This window comes from Petaurus breviceps, unplaced genomic scaffold (assembly GCF_028583685.1).
Source record: "Petaurus breviceps papuanus isolate PSGF00001 unplaced genomic scaffold, PetGlider_PUasm1.0 126, whole genome shotgun sequence".
Classification (NCBI taxonomy): Eukaryota; Metazoa; Chordata; class Mammalia; order Diprotodontia; family Petauridae; genus Petaurus; species Petaurus breviceps.
In genome coordinates, this window is record NW_027185655.1 from 25,520,177 (window position 1) to 25,532,985 (window position 12,809).

General features: G+C 37.2%; 1 protein-coding gene across 5 annotated transcripts in view; it reads right to left on the reverse strand.

Annotated features, from left to right (window-relative positions):
* Window positions 1-12,809, reverse strand: part of BMPR1B (bone morphogenetic protein receptor type 1B) — a 482,311-nt gene that overhangs the window by 197,784 nt on the left and 271,718 nt on the right. Inside the window, exon 1 of one of the 5 annotated variants that reach the window (XM_069094408.1) lies at window positions 1,099-5,513. The exons of the other annotated variants lie outside the window; for them this stretch is intronic. The gene's annotated coding sequence lies outside the window, so the exon portion shown is untranslated. Of the gene's footprint in view, window positions 1-1,098; window positions 5,514-12,809 lie in introns of those variants that run through there. 5 annotated transcript variants of the gene reach the window in all.

Below are 12,809 nucleotides of genomic sequence, written 5' to 3' on the forward strand. Positions count from 1 at the left end.
GTCTTGGTTCAAACTTTAAGGAAACTTTAACATAATTTTTTTTTGTAATCAAATAAAGGGACACTATGTTTAACCCTATCTCCTGAAGACATCATCAGTCACCATTCATAAAGTAGAAATGAAAACATATTCCAATACAAACTGACAACTAAATTTTTTTAAAAAGCTACAGTAACGTCAGAAGAGAATTCATTAAACGATTGATCTGTTTCCCTCATTAATGTCTATGGTCCTTTCCTTTCAGTAAAGGTATTTATCTCAGTATTTCTCTTCAAAACTAAATATCATAAACACAAATGTACAGATTTTAGGATCTGCTGAAGTAAGAAAATACATTTCGGTGAATTTGCTCCCTGGACTCTTCAATATTTTTAATGATATCTTGGAACTGAAAAAGACACCAAAGAAATTAAAAGTGCATGCTAGTGGCATTTAAAATCAAGTATGTAATGGGGGAGAAGCTATAGTGGGAGACAGAGGGTTCTTTTCTCATATGTCAACAGTCCAAATGAGCATGCACAGAGAAATGCACTGAGCCATTCGGAACTTCCTTCATCTGAGGATTAGAAAGATAACTCTGAAATCTCATCTTCTGCCTGATACTCAGAATCTATGCAATAAGTAGTACCCAATTACAGACGTGACACTCCTAGCTTAATTTCAGAATGTCTACTACACACACTCACAACTTCTGGAACTTTCCCCTTGTATCCCAATTGTATTCTTCAGAGATTTCCATTTAAATTACAGATTAAACCTGTGAACTCTTATATACTTATTTACAGATATGTGTTGATGCCAGATGGAGGGTTAGGGGAGATTTACTTATTGGTTATTCTGACATTTCAATTATTTCTATTTCTCTCCCCAGCCCCAGAGAGAGATGGGTAATAAAGAGCTGGTGGGGTCTCTCTGATAGGAAATGGCATGCAATCCTGTAATTCCCTCCCACTCCCCCTGCATGCTGCTGCAAATGCCGGGCACCCACCACTAGGCAGCCTGGAGAGCGCTTCTCCATCAGGTGGCCAGCCAGAGAACTAGCCAGTCCCCAGCAGGGAGCAGAGTTGGGAAAAGTGAAGACTTCCACTAATGACTTACCTTCTGACTCAAGGCAGACTTGCTCTTTTAGCCTTTATTCCCTCCCTTGTCATAGCTCAGTGCCAAACCGTTATGATTCAGCAGGGAAAGCTTGAACCTCATAGTCAAAAAGGCATATTTTTTTCAGCAGTGGCAATCCAAAGTCCAAGTGGCCTCCCGGGCACCGCAGTCTTTTTCTGCCTGCCTGCCTGGCCTAGCCCTCTCCTGGAGGAGGTTCTGGAACGTAGTGGTCTATAAATATTGACCCTAACACTTGCTGAGCTCTGCTCGCCTGTGCTTCACTCTGCTCACTGCGCTCCGGCCTCAGGTCTGTGTTACTGAACACCCTGGTCATACACGGGCGAACTTCTCAGCTGCTCAGACAAAGCTGGCGATTGGCTCGCTCCCCTGCAACCCTGTGCCTGCCTGGAAATACCATTCTGCTGCCAGCTTTACAGATGCTGTGGGCCTTTCCTGAGGCCCAAATCAGGCACAGAAGGGCAATTATGAGGGCTGTCTGAAGAAATCCAGCCTTCTCCAAGCAGGTGGAGAGAAGAGGTGGGGAGAGGAGAGGAAGCGCTGCCTTTGTTTTGGCTCAAGGACCTGATCTCAAATCCCCTTTATGGGACCTTTCTACCTAAATGTTATTTAATTAAGCTCATAAAATGTAATTACTATACAATATCAGTGTCCAAAAAAACTAAGAAACTATTTTCTTTATAACTTGGTAAATTTTTTCAAAGTAGTTTTTCACTGGCCTGAGGTTACAATGGATTAAGGAGGCCCAAGAAAAGCTTGGGCATTTGGAGTTTATTTTCAGAAGAGCTGAACTGGGTTTGTTAAAGAAACTACCCGAAAGTTCAATGCTAACCAGAGCCTCTATTTGCTGGGAAAAATTCCACTGACATTTTATCTTTTTTTTTTTTTAACAAATTGATGTGTATTCTAGACTAGAAAGTTCAGTCCCAGCTCCTGCTTCTACGATCTCACTTGGAATGACTTTATTTCTTTTGTTTATATTAAGTACATTGCCGTTCAAATCACATAGAATCCTTGGGTTTCCATTTCCTCTCCTGTAAAAAAAAAAGGGGGGGGGAATGGTGGCCTCCACAGCCTCTATGATCCCTCCCAGCCCAATTGTCCTACACTGACATACATGTTTAAAAATGAAAACAAACACAGAATGTTGAATTGTCAAGGGAATGTGATATTCAGAAATGATGCCAGTACTAAAGACTAAATACCCACTGATGTCCACAAGAGGAAAAAAAAGATGATTAGTCAAGGTATGTATTCATGTTTTCTTTATAATTGTTTAAAAAAATCTTTTAAATGATTTGTTTTTGCATGTCTATTTATAGCTATGAGTTACTTAACATGTACTTGAATTTCACCCATTTAGCATTCCCTAACAGGGGCCAAGGCTTAGCCAACACTTTTACAAGCCGACACTTCACAGAGATATAAAGCAGTACTTACACTGAGGGAATTGATTGTGTTTGGTCACAACAAAAGTGTGATCAGAAGCCAAATTCATAAATTTGCTCATTTTTCTTTTGTCTAACACTGGTTGTTAAAGGCAGATTACAGTAGGTTGGGTAACATTTTTTAAGTACACAAAACAAGTGAGGTGTAACTTGGCCTAAAAACCCAATGGGAAGATGGCAGTCAGCTGTGCCCGGCATGTTAACCTGTGGTTTCAGGAGGATGCCACCCAAAGGAGAAAATCAAACAAAGTTTCATGAAGTGGCGATCTCAAGAGGTCTAGTGGCTGGCTACCAATTCTCCACTCCACCATTACTGATTCAAATCTGCACAGTGGTTTTTTAAACTCTGTTTTATTCAGAATCCTAACTAGGAATTAAAGGGTACTATTCACAACTTTTTGGTTTTTTTGATTAATAGCATTTATTCCATGGGCAAATCACTTAAATTCTCAGAGCTAAATTAGACATTGACTAAAAGGGCCACACTTGAGGACCTAGAGGGCCACATGTGGCCTGAACATCATAGATAGGTCCTCCACCCTGCCCTATCCCTTATCCTTCTACCTACACATTCTACTCAGCTCACCTCACCCAACACTTACCAAATACCCATTATGTGCCATGCTGGGTATGCAAAGGCAAAACTGAAGCAGTCTGACCTCAACGAACTCTAATTCTATGATTTTATTAGTGTAGGGAAGTCCATCGGAGAAAATAAATCCCTTCCACAATGCAACTCAACCACTCCCCTACAACTTACGAGTTTTACAAAGTTGCCCCGCTACTGAGATAGTCCATAACTTGCCTGCATTCACACAGAACATCTTAGGACTTCAAGGTTAGCTTTCTATCCACCACAACACCTCTCTCTCCTTACAGAACTCTATCCGTTTATTTGTATTCGTTCTTTGTTCTTTTAAAGGAGACCAAAATGGACTAGTGATTAACTAGAAAAAACCTTCCCAAAAAAACTAGACACAATTTCCTTTTAGAGCAAGACCTTACTTCTAAAGAGTAATTAAGTCACCTGGTAGAAGAGCCTATAGGGAGACTGAATGAAGCCCTGAAGGATTAAATAATACAAAGTAATAATTTTATACAGAGAGAAAAAAAAAGCAATCATTTGAATGTTTTACCTGTGCTTTAGATAGTATAAAGCTTTGTGCTCTGTGACTATTCTAACATACTCATAAATTTTATGTATATTCATAAACATATGTTCCCATATATATGCTCTATATATAGCTCATTTCTACATTACCCACAGTATAAAACCGGTCTGAATTAAGAATTTTATTTACAAGTATTAAACTATTAGTAATTAAGTTATTTTTCCCCCAACTTCAACATTTTAATATAGTTGCTAGAGTATAACTATAAAATTACAGAATCATAAAGTCATAAATGTCTGGAAAGAAAATGAGTCAGGAATGCAAGTAAGGCAATCTGAGACTTTTTATTGTTTAAAAATTATAGGTAATAAGTTTTTAATAGAAACAGATTCAAAATGCCTACTTTATATTACTAACTACACCAAAAACTGCCTCACAAAAATGGAAAAATTACCTAACCTTTATGAGTTTCAATTTTTCCACCTGAAGAATGAAGCTGATAATATAAATAAAACTAAGTCAATTCAACAACTATATATTGGAACTTGTTAATGAACTATTATGAACCCAGGGTAGATTAAAAAGGTTAGTGTTGATAGTCTTGAGTTCATTGAATGGACAGAAAAAAGTCAGCCTCCAATATATCCAAGGTCATATGACCAGTTAGGAGGAAAGTGAGCGTCCATTTCCTCATCGGTGAAATGAGGAAACTAATACTTTCTCTCACGGACACAGTCATTCTGGAGATCCAGCGTGATAACCTACATGAAACACATTGCAGACTCTATATTGTTAGATACTTGTCAGTCAGCTGCTTTGATCATAGTATCCAAAATTAAAAAGCAGAGAAGGTGTCTAACCATTCCATTCATTCTACAGGAAAGAGGGCCAGAGAGATTAAATGCTATTCCCCAGCTCACAGAGATAGAAAGTAGTAGCATCTAAAGAGAAATCAAGGTCTTCTGACTCCAAATCTAAGGCTTTTACAACTATACTACATGAATTTTTTTTCAATTAATTCAACAGGTCAGAAAACATAAAGTTTCTATAATGTGCAAAACACTAGCCTAAGGTGCCCTATAGATAAGAAGTATGATTCCTCAGCATAATTATCAAAGGAAGAGAAAATGCCCAGAATTTTCCATCTTTCTAAGGAAGAATTAAATGGGATAAAACTCTACTCTTTGAATTTAAATCTATTTGGAAAGCAGTAAATTTGCAGAAAACCTCATCAGGATGCTTCCTTTGTAAGAAACTGAAACTTTAAGGAATGTCCTAAGACAGACTATTTAGTTCATTGGATCTCCTCCTAGGCTTTTCTTTACCTTTATATGATCAAAAGTTGATCAAAGGTGCCTCTTGTAGGGGAAAAAAGAAAATCTGTGGTTTATTCCTCAGACACAAGAAAGAAAAGAAAGAAGTTTCTACCATTTAATTCAACAATCATTTATTAAGCAAGAAGAATGTGATAAGGGAAAATGGCATACAGCTCTGTAATCTCGAGTAGTATCTGCTAAGCATTAAATGAATACACAGAAGGCAAGGAGGGCTCCCAGTACCCTGGCAGGACCTCCACAGTCACTTGATGGAGTGGCCTGAATGAAATTCACAGATAAACAAGTCAAAGCCTCCCAAACCCACCAGGATACTGGGAACATTTGCAATTCACTGCACTCACCAGCTCTTTTTATGAAGAAACAAACTTACTGCTATCCTTAATAGCATTACAAAAATTGTATGCATATTTCAAACATTTATATCCTTTGCCAGAATATACTTCATCTCAATCAACAAACACTTAGTAGGTATTTACTATGGGCCAGTCACTACGCTAGGTGCTAGAATCTAAAAACAAAAATGAAAATCTATCAAGGGAGACATACACATAGGAGTATAGACAGAAAAAAAATATGCAGCTCAAGTACAAAATAACTAAGATAAATACAAGGAAATCAGTAAGTGAGTTGTTATGGTTCCTCTGAAGGAAGAAAGGAAGCATACAAGCCAGGCACTGTGCTAAACACTTTGCAAATATGCACTTTGATTCTCACAAAACTCCTAGGACATAGGGGTTATTATTTTCCTCATCTTACAGAAGAGGAAAAAAGAGGCAGAAAGAGGACACACAGGTAGTAATTGTGTGATCCTGAATTTGAATGCAGATCTTCCTGATAGCCAGCCCAGCATTCTATCGACTACACCATCTATCTGCATCTAAGTGAAATGTAATATTACATTTAAAATATGGATCAATTTACATAATGTATTACATAGCAATTTACATAAATGCTTATTGCTCACTGCCGAATTATGTACCAATTTAAAAATATAATAATTACACTGATTTACAAGCAAATAAAACTGTCCATTGTAATATAAATAATATAGCCTGTGACATACAGTTTTTCCAGCTACTTTTATTTTCTTTCAAGACAGGAGAAACTTGTATCCAGTAGGAGTCTGAAACCTTACTGCCTTCTTTCTAACCAAAGAAATCAGTTTCAAATGAAATCAGCTTTTTGCCATGGATTGAGAACTTGAATAAAAGCCAGCACAGAGGCTGAGTTCCAATTCTACAAATACCCTCGCTGACTCCTGATATTTGTGAATTCCTATACTCTCATGCTACTCCTGTCTTTCACTATAGGAAAGGCTTTGCTCTCATCTTGCTGTCAGCTCTCCCTTGGGATTTTACCCTTCCCTGGGTAGTTAGACTTTAGTAGGTAATTTGAAAATCAAAATGTCTTCAAGTCCTAAGGCAATAACTTACTACCATTTCAGGTCTCTAACAGGTCACTAAGAAGGATATTTGAAATCTGAGGGACTTGAAACCACTCCACTGATTCAGGAGTCACCGAAAGATTGCGATGTTTCTACCCTATGACAGCAGGTACAAGGAAAGGAGGAAAATACAGATCAGCACATTTTCTAATTTATTGTTGGCAACAAGTGAAGAGAGCACTTGGCTTTTGGAGTGAGGAAGACCTGAGTTCAAATACAGCCACAGACACTTGATAGCTGTGTGACTTTTGAGAAGTTACTTAATCTCTGTTTGCCTCAATTTTGCCATATGTTAAATGGGGATTATAATAGTACCTCTCTCCTGAGCATCAAATAAGACAATTGCTTTGTAAAACACTCAGAATATGTGCACATAGTAAGAACCATGTAAATGTTAGCATCCTTATCATCAGCATCACTATATTCAACTTAACATGCCATCCCTGGTTCTAAATGGGCAAAAAGATTAATGGAGTTGACCAGGACTTGACTGCTTTAAAGATTCTGATTATTCATTGGACAGAGCAAGCCTATATAATACATAAGTCTCAAGAGGACTGAGTAGGATTGGTTTTATATATCATGATATAGAAAAGCACCTATTTTTATGTCAGACACAATTGATACTGATTGAAGATCTATGTGTTAAATGTCATTAACTAAAATGCAATCGGCTATAAATAGTAACGAAGGAAAACACAAATGTTGTTAAGGTCAAATCATCAGAAATTCTTGAGTCATGGCACTCTAAATTACTAAAGTATAAAAATCAATATCCTTTAAGCAGGCTTCACCTGTCACTGTTTGGAGAAAAGACATCTTGCTGCCCTCCTCCTCCCTAGAGTACCATCTGACAAACAGTGAAGATGTAGTGAGCCAGCAGTGTGAAGGAAAAGCCAAAAAGCCAAATCCTTGAAACCTAAAGGTTTTTTTTTTTAAGCAATCGGGGTTAAGTAACTTGCTTAAGGTTACACGGCCAGGTGTTTCTGGGTGGGCGCTAAGTGTCTGAGCCCGGGATTTGATCTCCAGGTCATCCTGACACTGGAGCCAGTGCTCTTACTCGCTGTGTTACCTGGCCACCCCTTGAAACCTAAAGTTTTAAAGAAATTCTTCAATTCTGTTTAATTGTTTACAAAAGTGATTGAAGAGTTAACATTACTAATAATAGTACTTACTAATCACTTCTACTAATAAATTGTCTTTCAAAATACATTGGCACTAAATTTTAAGAGAGCAATCAATACCCAGCAGCTGATTCAGTAAAAGACAGACTGATTTTTACAAACCAACCTCCTGTTTCCAAACATCTAGGCAGCAAGTAAGGAAAAGGAAGAAGCGGTCAAGAAGACCCAAACTCAACTTCTGTCTCAGACATTTACTAACTGTGTGGCTATCTCTCGGTCTCCATTTCCTCATCTATAACAGTGATAATAATAGCACCTATGTAGAATGCTGTAGTAAAGATTAAAGGAAATATATGTATAGGACACAACAAACCTTAAAATGCAACATAAATAATTATTAGTATCTGCAAAAGAATTGTTGTTGTTCAGTTGGGTCTAACTCTATGAGACCCCATGGACATTGTTCATGGGGTTTTCTTGGCAAAGGTCCTAGAGTGGTTTGCCATCTCCTTCTCCAGTGCATCCACATTTTTACAGATGAACTAAGGCAAAATAGAGGTTAAGTGACTTGCCCAAGAGTCACACAGCTAGTAAGGGTCTGAGGCTGAATTTGAATTCAGCTCTTCCTGACTCCAGGCCCGGTGCTCTATCCACTGAACCACCTACCTGCTTTCTTCAAAAGAGGTATCTGGGATCAAGTCCTGACTTTCCTACTTAGGATTATGGGTTAAGAGCTAGAAAGATGGTTAGAGATCTTTTATCCCAGCCCCCTCCTTCTACAGATCAGGAAACCCAGTGAGTTTCAATGATTTTCCCAAGGTCACACAAGTACAAACAAGAAAGGGCAGAATTGGACTTCTGATCTTTTGTTATTGAACGAGTCCTTGCTCTACTTACCATATTGTCCTGCTTCTACTCCCTACTTGTGAGATCTCACTTTCCTTACTGTCAAAAGGAGAGCACTGGATCAGATGATCTCCAGGATATCTTTCAGCTCTAAATCTATGATCTTATGAAATACTAATGGGTATAAAGCAAAGCTTTAAAATATGTTCATGCATACCCACATACACACATATATACACATAAGTATATCTATAGATATACACACATATCTATATATCTACATCTATCTTTATATGTATGAGATAATACAAGGAAAACTTCTAACCCATTGTTCAACATTTTCATAGATATGGAAATGCCAGTATCCTATGGCTATGAGAAAAGGGTATGCCAAAGCAAAGACTGGAAGTTGAAGTTCTAATCCCGGTATAAAAATATAATAATGTAACATTTCCTCAAGGTTAAAGGTTAAAAAAGCACAAAGACTTGTTAGCAGCAAGTGCTTTAAATAGTATGTTGGTAATTTAAATCAGATTTAAATCATAAACTTTTATCAATCATTGTAGAGTAAGGAAAAATCCTGGTGGCTAATGGATACAAGGGAAACATAGATGATCTAGGCATGTCTTCATTTTGAAAAAGACTAAAAGGATAGAGAGCCTAAGGAGGAAGGAAAATTGACTTTAGAGTATGCCTAGCCAGGGGCAGATTGTAGACAGTGTTTCTACTATTTCTTGCTTTATTAGGCTTATGATTGGCCATTTCATACAGAGTCACTTACCTTTAACTCTAAAGTTCTTTGTTCTCAGGTAATAAATACTTTGGGCTCCTGGGACTACACAGGAAAAGCACGTATAACTTCAGCAACCTTTTACTGCTGTCAGTTTATTGTAAGTGCTTATCCATTATTAGTTTGAAAAGTATTGACTGCACACTTAATAAATGGGTCATTTGTTCTTTTCGATCGGAACAATGTCATACATAACTTAGGAATGAGAAAAATAAAGACGCCATGGCAGAGAACATGGGGGATGTTTTCAGCTTTCATTTAACACTGCTGAACATAATACATTTCAAATAAAATTGCTTTACCACTAACATAAGGCTGAAATTTGGCATACAAAAACTACAGTATCTAAGGTTCTGAATCAAAATAAGACATTCAAGGAAATTAAACATTTCTAAGAAGTGGGATAGTTGACCTTCCATATAAATGGCCAAGAAGAAAGCTAACTTTAGAGTGTCCCTGGATAGAAATAAATTAGAAATGATGCTGTATTCTTTCTGGTTTTACCATCTCTCTTCTTCAATAAGAATTTATTACATTCTAGGCACTGTGCTAAGCAATGGGGAAAAGAACACCAAAGTAAAAGAGTCACTACCCTCAAGGAGCTCATAGTCCAATTATTCTAACTGTAATTCGAATTATTCTAAACAAGTTGCCTATTTTCTGTTTATTAAAATAATATCAGAGGGGTGGCCAGGTGGCTCAGCGAGTAAGAGCACCAGCTCCAGTGTCGGGATGACCTGGGGATCAAATCCAGGCTCAGATACTTAGCACCACACCCAGAAATAACTGGCCGTGTAACCTTGAGCAAGTTACTTAACCCCAATTGCTTAAAAAAAAAAAGTAATCTATTTAAAATAATATCAGGTTGAGAAGAACAAGAGAGATTAAATTCCAGTTATTGTTTTGAATAAACAGCTGTTGGTAATTATTGACCAACAGTCAGGGTATTTTGTTAACTTTCTTTCATGTTTTATATTTTTAGGGAATTTCTATGTCCTATATCAAGATATTGATTAGGATTTTCCTAGGGCCACAAACAGATGTAATAAATAGCAATGCCACAAATACATTTTCATGTGATTTACATAGATTCTCATTCATTCTCAGGCAGTTTTCCAGTTAAATTTTTATTTTTTGCTACATTTTAAAATTCTCATTTCTAAAGTAAAGGATTCACACTAATAAAATAACTTTCATGATCTATCCTTGCACCTACCAAAAACAAAACCAGGATCATGTGTTAACAATTCAAGAGTGTGCATATACAATATCAAGCATTAGAGCTGTATCATTTTGGTTGTTCCAACTACCCAGATATATGGTATCATGTAGACAAAACAAAAAATTAACTGAATTTCTCACTTTTTATTAACTGTTTAATGTGATGTAACTAATCTCAAGACGTCATTTATTTTTTTCCTTGATTTCAAATCACTGCATTTAGGTGGCCCTTTTTAAGGCTCACATCTTAAATTCCACTTATGTAGTGGGAGAGACCCAGGTCATTTTGAGATCTAATCTCCTGGATATCAATAAGCTTTATTTCCTCCTAATCTGGTAGATGCCTAATCAATAGGGCCAGTCCATACAAGAACCAAGATGATTTAAGCCAAAACATGGAGAAAACTGAAGAACTGTGAAGACAGGTGAGGGAATATCCAGGGAGATGAGAGATTCAGAAAAATAAACCTGGTGTATACATAGGGTGGGAGAATGTACACAGAAAGACCTACCTGCCTAAAAAGGTATTCAAAGGGAAAACAACTAAGATTTGAGTTAAAGGTGGTAAGAAATAATCATGGAGTGATCACTGTCAGCTACTTAGGAGGTCACTGATACATATCTACCAACAAAAAATTTCATGCACATTATAAAAAAATACAATTTCTTTGTCCAATACTTAATGCTATTCGTTGTGAAGCAACACGTGTAGTAAAGTGAATAAAGTGACAAGACACTCATTTAAATTTCATTTTGCTACTAAGGAACGACTTGTAGAAACCTTTGAAAGGAGGACACAGAAACACAAAAATTAAACAAATTCATTTGGCAAAAATGGAAGATCAGAATGCCAGAAACTTAATTCATTTTTTGTTTTCCTCCTATCACACCTTAACAAATCTCACCTAACTCCAAAATTCAGTTATTCCTGACCACTGAAACTCCTTGGCAAGCAGGGCCCTGGAATTTTCCATGGAGGAGGTATCATCTTGGCAAAGATATGGTTGCAGAAATACAGACAAGGTGTTGCAACAACAATTAAAAAGCAACAAATGCTTAACATTACCTTTCCTGTTTTACTAAATCTGAATTTGAATGTACATGTGATATATACGCCTCATAAGCCAGGCACAATTGCCTGGAGGGAGGTTAAATCAAGGGATAATAGTTTTTCTCATCTTCTATAAAAGTTGTAATTGCTGTCCATTATTTCAGAGTACTTAGGAATTTGGAATCACATGATAGTTTTTTCCCCTCTCTGCTTTGCTCTTTCTGTTGAGGAGAGAAAAAAATCGGGGAATGAATAGGTGAAAGAGAAAAGGAAAAAGTGCAGTCATTTCTGTTAACATTAAAGTCCTACATAATATGAAATTCAAAATTATACCTTATACTAGGATCTACATGGATGTCTTAGATCCTGGCTCCTTCTACCTCCTTCCCCTGTTAAAAAAAAAAAAAGACAACCCACCATACATGCACACAGGGGTGAGCATACATACAAAACAACAATAACCAAAAAAAATAAAAAAACTAAACAGCTGTGATTTACTAGTTGAAATGGTCGAATAAAGCAAGACAGTCGGGGGAAAAAAGTCAAAAGAAAGAGAAAAAAATCAGAGGATTCAAAACCAAAGAGGAGGCCCTTCAGTCTAAATCACACAGTTCTCTTTTTTATATATATAAGAAAACTGAGGTGCCAACATGTTAAATGGACTCACCTAAGGGTTATAAACATCAAGTTAGTGGCAAAAGAACTCATATTTTGATAAAGCTTTCAAGTTAAAAAATGCTAATGTTATTTCATCAGATCCTTTAAAAAAAATCCTGAGGGGTAGGAAGGGCACATATTCTAATATTATCCCCATTTCCCAGATGAATACATATTTTCAGAGAGGCTGAGTGACTCGCCCACCAAGTGAAATGCTACCTCTTTCATTTTGTTTGGTGTGCATGTGTATATGCCCAGAACCTAGATCTAAGGTTGGAAAATCTTTTAAAAATAAATGTCATTGGTGCCCCACCCCTGATTCTGGACCACCACCAGTGGAAAGTTTTGAAGCAGCTGCTAAAGCTGAGTTATAGGAGGAACAGAAGCTTCAAAAATTATTCCCAAGGTCAAGGGCTCCAGAAACAAAACATCACTAGCAGGAGGCATTTTAAAAGCAGCTGCTGAAGCTGGATGTATCTACCTCTCCTGCAGTGCTGCTTCTCCTGGCACATGGATCCAGCAGCCAGTAGGACCACTGAGAGTCAGCCACCTGCCCCTGGAAATAGCTTGGCCGTGGGTTTTAAGTTCTCAGTCTAGAAAATAGCTCCGGGAAATGAGCAAGACATTTAATTGGCTATGCTCATCAAGAACATTTGACTTGGA